The following is an 8257-nucleotide window of genomic DNA, read 5'->3' as shown; positions in this document are numbered from 1 at the left end:
TCATAATAAATTTTCTCATCAAAACTTAGGGGACAAAAAATATCATCTTCATCAAACATAGCTTCCCCAAGCTTCTGGCTTTGCATATCATTAGCATCATGGATATTCAAAGAATTCGTACTAACAACATTGCAATCATGCTCATCATTCAAATATTTAGTGCCAAACATTTTAGAGATCTCTTCTTCTAGAACTTGAGCACAATTATCCTTTCCATCATACTCACGAAAGATATTAAAAAGATGAAGCGTATGAGACAAACTCAATTCCATTTTTTTGTAGTTTTCTTTTATAAACTAAACTAGTGATAAAAAAAGAAACTAAAAGACTCGATTGCAAGATCTAAAGATATACCTTCAAGCACTCACCTCCCCGGCAACGGCGCCAGAAAAGAGCTTGATGTCTACTACACAACCTTCTTCTTGTAGACGTTGTTGGGCCTCCAAGTGCAGAGGTTTGTAGGACAGTAGCAAATTTCCCTCAAGTGGATGACCTAAGGTTTATCAATCCGTAGGAGGCATAGGATGAAGATGGTCTCTCTCAAGCAACCCTGCAACCAAATAACAAAGAGTCTCTTGTGTCCCCAACACACCCAATACAATGGTAAATTGTATAGGTGCACTAGTTCGGCGAAGAGATGGTGATACAAGTGGTATATGGATAGTAGATAAAGGTATTTGTAATCTGAAATAATAAAAACAGCAAGGTAGCAAGTGATAAAAGTGAGCATAAATGGTATTGCAATGCGTTGAAACAAGGCCTAGGTTCATACTTTCGCTAGTGCAAGTTCCCTCAACAATAATAACATAATTGGATCACATAACTATCCTTCAACATGCAACAAAGAGTCACTCCAAAGTCACTAATAGCGGAGAACCAACGAAGAGATTATGGTAGGGTATGAAACCACCTCAAAGTTATTCTTTCCAATCAATCCATTGGGCTATTCCTATAAGTGTCACAAACAGCCCTAGAGTTCATACTAGAATAACACCTTAAGACACAAATCAACCAAAACCCTAATGTCACCTAGATACTCCAACGTCACCTCAAGTATCCGTGGGTATGATTATACGATATGCATCACACAATCTCAGATTCATCTATTCAACTAACACAAAGGACCTCAAAGAGTGCCCCAAAGTTCTACCGGAGAATCACGACGAAAATGTGTGCCAACCCCTATGCATAGGTTCATGGGCAGAACCCGCAAGTTGATCACCAAAACATACATCAAGTGAATCACGTGATATCCCATTGTCACCACAGATATCCACAGCAAGACATACATCAAGTGTTCTCAAATCTTTAAAGACTCAATCTGATAAGATTACTTCAAGGAGAAAACTCAATTCATTACAAGAGAGTAGAGGGAGAGGAGAAACATAAGATCCAACTATAATAGCAAAGCTCGCGATACATCAAGATTGTATCACCTCAAGAACACGAGAGAGAGAGAGAGAGAGAGAGATCAAACACATAGCTACTGGTACATACCCTCAGCCCCGAGGGAGAACTACTCCCTCCTCGTCATGGAGAGCACCGGGATGATGAAGATGGCCACCGGAGAGGGATTGCCCCCTCTGGCAGGGTGCCGGAACGGGTCTAGATTGGCTTTTGGTGGCTACGGAGGCTTCTGGCGGCGGAACTCCCGATCTATTGTGCTCACAGATGTTTTTAGGGTATATGGAGATATATATATATATAGGCGGAAGAAGTACGTCAGGGGGCCACGAGGGGCTCACGAGGGTGGAGGGCGCGCCCCCTGCCTCGTGACCTCCTGGTAGATCCCCCGGTGTGCACTCCAAGTCTTCTGGGCTTCTTTCCTTCCCAAAATGAGTTCCGTGAAGTTTCAGGTCAATTGGACTCCGTTTGATTTTCCTTTTCTTCCAAACCCTAAAACAGGGTAAAACAGAAACTGGCACTGGGCTCTGGGTTAATAGGTTAGTCCCAAAAAATGATATAGAAGTGTATAATAAATCCCATAAACATTCAAAATAGTAGATGATATACCATGAAGCAATAAAAAATTATAGATACGTTGGAGACGTATCAAGCGGTTCCAGCGAGCAGCAGTTCTTCTCGACGCAGGGGAAGCAGGGGCAGCGGCAGGGACTTGGAGATGGAAGGAGGTCTGGTGAAGCAGGAAACAGCGGGCGGCTGCGGATCTGGTCCTTAGGCCATGGATCTAGCCGGAGACGGGAGAGGGAGGCACGGTCATGGAGGTCCAAGTGGCGGCGCCATGGTTCCCTGTGAGAGAAGCATGACGAGGGGGTGGTGATGTCTACTATGCAACTTTATTCTTGTAGACACGTGTTGGGCCTCCAAGTGCAGAGTTTTGTAGGATAGTACCAATTTTCCCTCAAGTGGATGACCTAAGGTTTATCAATCCATGGGAGGTGCAGGATGAAGATGGTCTCTCTCAAACAACCCTGCAATCAAATACAGGAAATCTCTTGTGTCCCTAACACACCCAATACAATGGAAAATTGTATAGGCGCACTAGTTCGGCGAAGAGATGGTGATAAAAATGTAATATGGATGGTAGAAATATATTTTTATAATCTGAATAAGTAAAAACAGCAAGGTAGATAGTAAACGGACACAAAAACGGTATTGCAATGCTTAAAAATGAGGCATAGGGTCCATACTTTCACTAGTGCAATCTCTTAACAATGCTAATATAATTGTATCATATAACCCTCCCTCAACATGCAACGAAGAATCACTCCGAAGTTCCTATCTAGCGGAGAACATAAGAAGAAATCGTTTGTAGGGTACGAAACCACCTCGAAGCTATTCTTTCTAATCGATCTATCCAAGAGTTCGTACTAAAATAACACCAAATGATTTCAGATTCATAATACTCAATCCAACACAAAGAACCTCAAAGAGTGCCCCAAGATTTCTACCAGAGAAACAAAAGACGAGAACTTGCATCAACCCCTATGCATAAATTACCCCAATGTCACCGCGGGAATCCGCGAGTTGAATGCCAAAACACATATCATGTGAATCAATATGATACCCCATTGTCACCATGAGTATTCGTATGCAAGATATATATCAAGTGCTCTCAAATCCATAAAAGTATTCAATTCGATAACAACGAAATCTCAAAGGGAAAAACTCAATTCATCCCAACAAGATAGAGAGAGGAAAACACCATATGATCCAACTATATTAACAAAGCCCGCGATACATCAAGATCGTGCCATCTCAAGAACACGAGAGAGAGATTAAACACATAGATACTGGTACAAACCCTGAGCCCCAAGGGTGGACTACTCCCTCCTCATTGTGGTAGCCGCTGGGATGATGAAAATGGCCACCGGTGATGATTTCCCCCTCCGGTAGTGTCGGAACGGGGTCTAGATTGGTTTTTGGTGGCTACAGAGCCTTGCGGAGGCGGAACTTCTGATCTAGGGTTACCCCCAGGGTTTTTGAAATATTTGGGAATTTATAGGGTGAAGAGTGGCGCGGGAGGCCACCGAGGTGGGCACAACCCACCTAGGCGCGCCTAGGCCCCCAGGCGTGCCCTGGTGGGTTGTGCCCCCTCGGGGCACCCCCAGTTTCTGCTTTGGCACATTGGAACTGTTCTAGTCCATAAAAGATCCACAAAAAGTTTCGCGGTGTTTGGACTCCATTTGATATTGATTTCATGCGATGTAAAAAACAAGCAAAAAACAGCAACTGGCACTGGGTCAATAGGTTAGTCCCAAAAATGATATAAAGTTGCTATAAAATGATTGTAAAACATCCAAGAATGATAATATAACAGCATGAATACTTCATAAATTATAGATACGTTGGAGACGTATCAGGTGGTCAGGGAGAGCTTTAGCAAAGAAGAGAAAGGGGAGGGAGTAGGGGCGACGAGGACGGCCTGCTGGTGGCGCCTGGTCTCGGGTCACCGGCGACGGCTAGTCTGACGAGGCACATGGGAGGAGGAGGGGTCCTGGCAGCTTGGCGGCACAACGATCGGGCGAGGATGGTGGGAACGAGGGAGGGCTCGGGCAGGAGAAGCCCTCCCGCTCGAGGGGGCGACGACGAGGATGGCGTGAGGAGCAGCAGGGAGCTCGGGCGCTCGTGCGCGAGCAGAGGAGCTCGGTGGGATGCGAGCACGAGGAGAAGGAGGTTGCGGCTGTGGGTGGACTGGATCGATGGGATGGATGGGACAGGGAAGGTCAGGCGCTGCTCTGGTTGGTGGGTGGCTGAAGATGAGGTGGATGTGGGATGTATCCCGAGGAAGAGAGTGGCGGTGGCGCGATGGGACAAGGGGAGGATTTCTAGGGTTTTCCAAATTGGGTATGGGGTGGTCTACATATAGGAAGTAGGACTAGGTTGGACCCTCCGGTTCAGATTAGACGGTCGAGATAAATAGGTTAGGAGAGTCCAATAAAGAACCAAAGATATTTTAGGGATGTTTGGGGATGATCTGGACCCATCGGTAATGACAGCCCGGTTCAGGTTCGTGGAAGTTTCGGACGTGCACGAGGGATTCTGAGAGAGGTCAACAAAGATAAGGGGGCCTGACAAAAGGTTAACGCAGATAAGGGGGGTTTGATGGGCTCAGAGAAGAGAGCGGTCTGGTTGACCTGAGAGGAGGTCAACAGATACAAGGTAGAAGTGACAACTATGAGCGGAAGCAAGTTTTATGAAAACATGCGAATGCAATGCACGTGATGACATGATGAAATGCAACAAACAATAAAACACACAACGACAACGAAATAACTGGAAGCCGTCTGGAGCGTCGGTCTCGGGTCGTTACATCTGGGTATTTCTTGCTGAGGAAGAAGGTGAGGTATGGAGAAAGTAGCTGAGATTCACAGAGAGAAAGTGGTAGGTGAGGTTTAGAAAGCATATACACATGCTCCTCTCACTGTCCACCCTTGCCTATCTAGGCACACATGCACCCTGGCCCATGGGCCCTATGCTTATAAGACTCAATGACCCACACTTTCCATGTCCACTGCATCATTAGAGGGATGCAGGTGTGACATGCCCCTCTTATTTAGAAATAGCCTCGTCGTCAGGTTCCACCTATTGGTTTGTCGCTGTGTCTTGCCAGATGCTCGTGGAGGGAAAACACTGACGGAGTGTGTTGTAGTCCTCCTATGTCGCGCTCGTTGATGAAGAAGACTAGAGAATTTGTAGCTGGACGATCGCCTGATCACCATGCTTGACCATCCTGCGCTCAAGGATTTCCTCTGTCTCGATGTCGCTGGCGGACAAGCCAGGTGGGAGAGGCACCTTCGGGAACACAGATGTATAATTCGACGTAAATGGCTTCAACTGGGAGACATGGAAGACATCGTGGATGTGGCTATCTTGAGGCAGCTCTAGCTTGTAAGCGAGCTTGCCGATGCGGTTGATGATCTTGAGCGATCCAAAGAATTTTAATGCCAATTTTGCGCAAGGTCTATTAGTGACTGAAGATTGGACGTACAATTGTATCTTGAGCAGCACAAAATCGCCCACCTCAAAGCTGCGCTCGGTCCAATTGTAGTCTGCTTGTTTCTTGAACCTGCGCTGCGCACGAAGAATTTGTGCGTGAAGGAGCGCGGTGTGCTCTCCCCAGTCCCAATGCCCAAAGTCAAGGACATGGGCAGCCTTGTGGTCCCACAGAGCCATGCCTCCCAAATTGGGCTCCACCCAGCATAGAGCTTTGAATGGAGTACAATTGATGGAGGAATGGAATGATGAGTTATTACCAGAACTCCTCCGTCCGCAGCCAGTGACGCTAGCCGCGTGGATGGCGCATCGGTGGTACATCTCCATGCACTGATTGACGTGCTCACTTTGGCCATCGATCTGGGGGTGGTACGTAATTTGATACAACAATTTGGTACCCGCCATGGTGAATAGCTCTAGCCAGAGCACATTGGTGAAGACATGGTCGCGATCGGAGATGATGGAGTTGGGGAGACCGTGAAGCTTGATGACTTTGTCCCGGAAGACTCGTGCCACCTATGCGACATTGAACCGGTGGCGAAGAGGATGAAGTGTGCGAATTTTGTTAGCCTATTAACGACCACCATGATCGCGTTGTGGCCTTCAAATTTGGGCAGCCCCTCGACAAAAGTCCATTGTGAGTTCCTGCCATGGTGATGTGGGCACTGGTAGGGGCGCCAGCGGTCCGAATGGTCGTCGATGCTCGTGTTTGGCCTGTTAACACACTAGGCATTGCTTCACGTAATCCTCCACATCGCACGTCATGACAGTCCAGAGGAAGAGCCTCTTCAAGCACTAGTAGGTGGATGTGTTACCGGGGTGCCCACCGACAGCGCTGTCGTGCAAATCAATGATAGTTTGGTGCAGAGCGTTGTATTGCTTCCAAACTAGAGCCTGTCTTGTCGATAGACCAAGCCCTTGTGTAGTTCAAATCCTTCCTCGTTTGGATTGTGGATGGCAAGGCGCGTTAATTTCTCCTGCTCACCGACATCTGTGGCACAGGAGTTCGCCACTTCTTGTACCCATGCCGGCTGGCAGAGCGAGAGCATGACAATGTGCAGAGCTGCTCCCACCCGCGATAGTGCATCCACCGCACCATGGTCCGTGCCATGCATGTACTGAATTTTGAATTGCAGGCCGACCAATTTGGACATGGCCTTGCGTTGCAAATTAGTTTCGACGTGCTGATCATCGAGGTTGCAGAGGATTTTGTGGTCAGCCACAATGGTGAACTGGTCGCGCTGTAAGTATGCTCACCACTTGTTGACTACCATCATCACCACCAGGAACTCCTTTTCATATGCTAACAGCTTCTGGTTGCGCACGTCCAAAGCCTTGCTGAAGTATGCCATCAGGTGGTCATCTTGGATGAGCACGACAGTGTTGTCCATGTCACACACATCGTTCTCGATGTTGAACGGCTTGGCGAAGTCCGGATGAGTGAGCACCGGCGCACTGGCCATGTCACACTTGAGGAGGTCGAAAGCTGTTTGCACCTACGCAATCCACTCAAATCCCTTCTCCATCAGAAGATTCTTCAGTGGATTAGCAATGATGCCGTAACGCGCCACGAATTTCCTGTAATAGCCAGTGAAGTCGAGGAATCCACACAGCTCTATTGGTGTGGACGGAGTTGGCCCATTGTGTTATATTTGTGTCAAATATATTATGTATGCAAGGGGTTACATGGACTTGGAGTTGTAATTGGTGTGGTTAGGTACGAGTTGTGTAGGAGTCGGACACTTGTATCCTAGGCCTCTTATATACGGACGGGCACCACACGTTGTAACCTATGACGACTTGATAGCAATAGGTATGCGGGGGAGCCGACGGCTTGTGCCGGCGCCCGGGAGCCGGTGTTGCGGTATATTGGGGAGGAGCGCCCGTAGTCATGCCCCGGGGATGTAGCCATATCGGTGAACCTCATTAACAAATATCGTGCCTCAGTGTGTCGTCTATGATCTTGCATTAGCGTTTTATTCTCACAAGTGGTATCAGAGCAAGGTTGCGAGAAGGCTATGCGGAAGATCATCCGGAGGTATGAGGATCATGCTCGACGGGTGTCAGGGAACGTCCGATTGGTGCAAAGTGGAGCATGGCGGCGATCGCGGATGCGGTCGATGGTGTCGGACACTTTGGGCAGGAGGCCTGGACCGTTCGATGGGCTGCGATCGGTAAGGATTGGCTAGACGTGGCGATTGGACCAGCGTAGTGGCTATTGAAGACATCGCAGAGGCGACGAATTCGGCTCGTGATCAGACCAGCGGCCAGACGTGGGGGACAGCCGGATAGATCGGAGTGTGAGAGCATCGAGATGATGCACTCGATGTTGTAAAAGGGCGACGACGTGGCACTGCGGACGGATTGTGTCGTTGACGCGGGTGGCCAAGGTATGGCACGACTCGTGCAAGGATTATGCGCGAGGTGGCGATGGTTATGGCAAGGTTGGCGTACGGTGGTTACGTGCGACAGGGCAGGAGACTGAATCGCTGGCGAGAACCAAGATCAGAAAACAAGATGAAGCTTCGTCGGATTAGCGGCGGATTTGTTCCGAGATGAACGGATCGAGAGAAGCAAAGTTACGGTGTTGATGCTACGTATGCGCGCCTGGCGTGTTTCGGTAGCGTGCGGCAACAGATCTCCGTTGGCAGCATGCGCAAAAGGCGTGGTAGTTCAGGAGTCCAGGAGATTAGCAATGGAGAGGTCAACATTGCGATGCGTCTACATATTGGATTTGCGAGTTTCCATGTACATGCGCGTGGGTCTGATTGTTGTCAGACTAGTGCATAGTTGGATTAAG

The sequence above is a fragment of the Triticum dicoccoides genome, chromosome 4A (genome assembly GCF_002162155.2).
Source record: "Triticum dicoccoides isolate Atlit2015 ecotype Zavitan chromosome 4A, WEW_v2.0, whole genome shotgun sequence".
NCBI lineage: Eukaryota > Viridiplantae > Streptophyta > Magnoliopsida > Poales > Poaceae > Triticum > Triticum dicoccoides.
Note: the sequence above shows the minus strand (reverse complement) of the source record.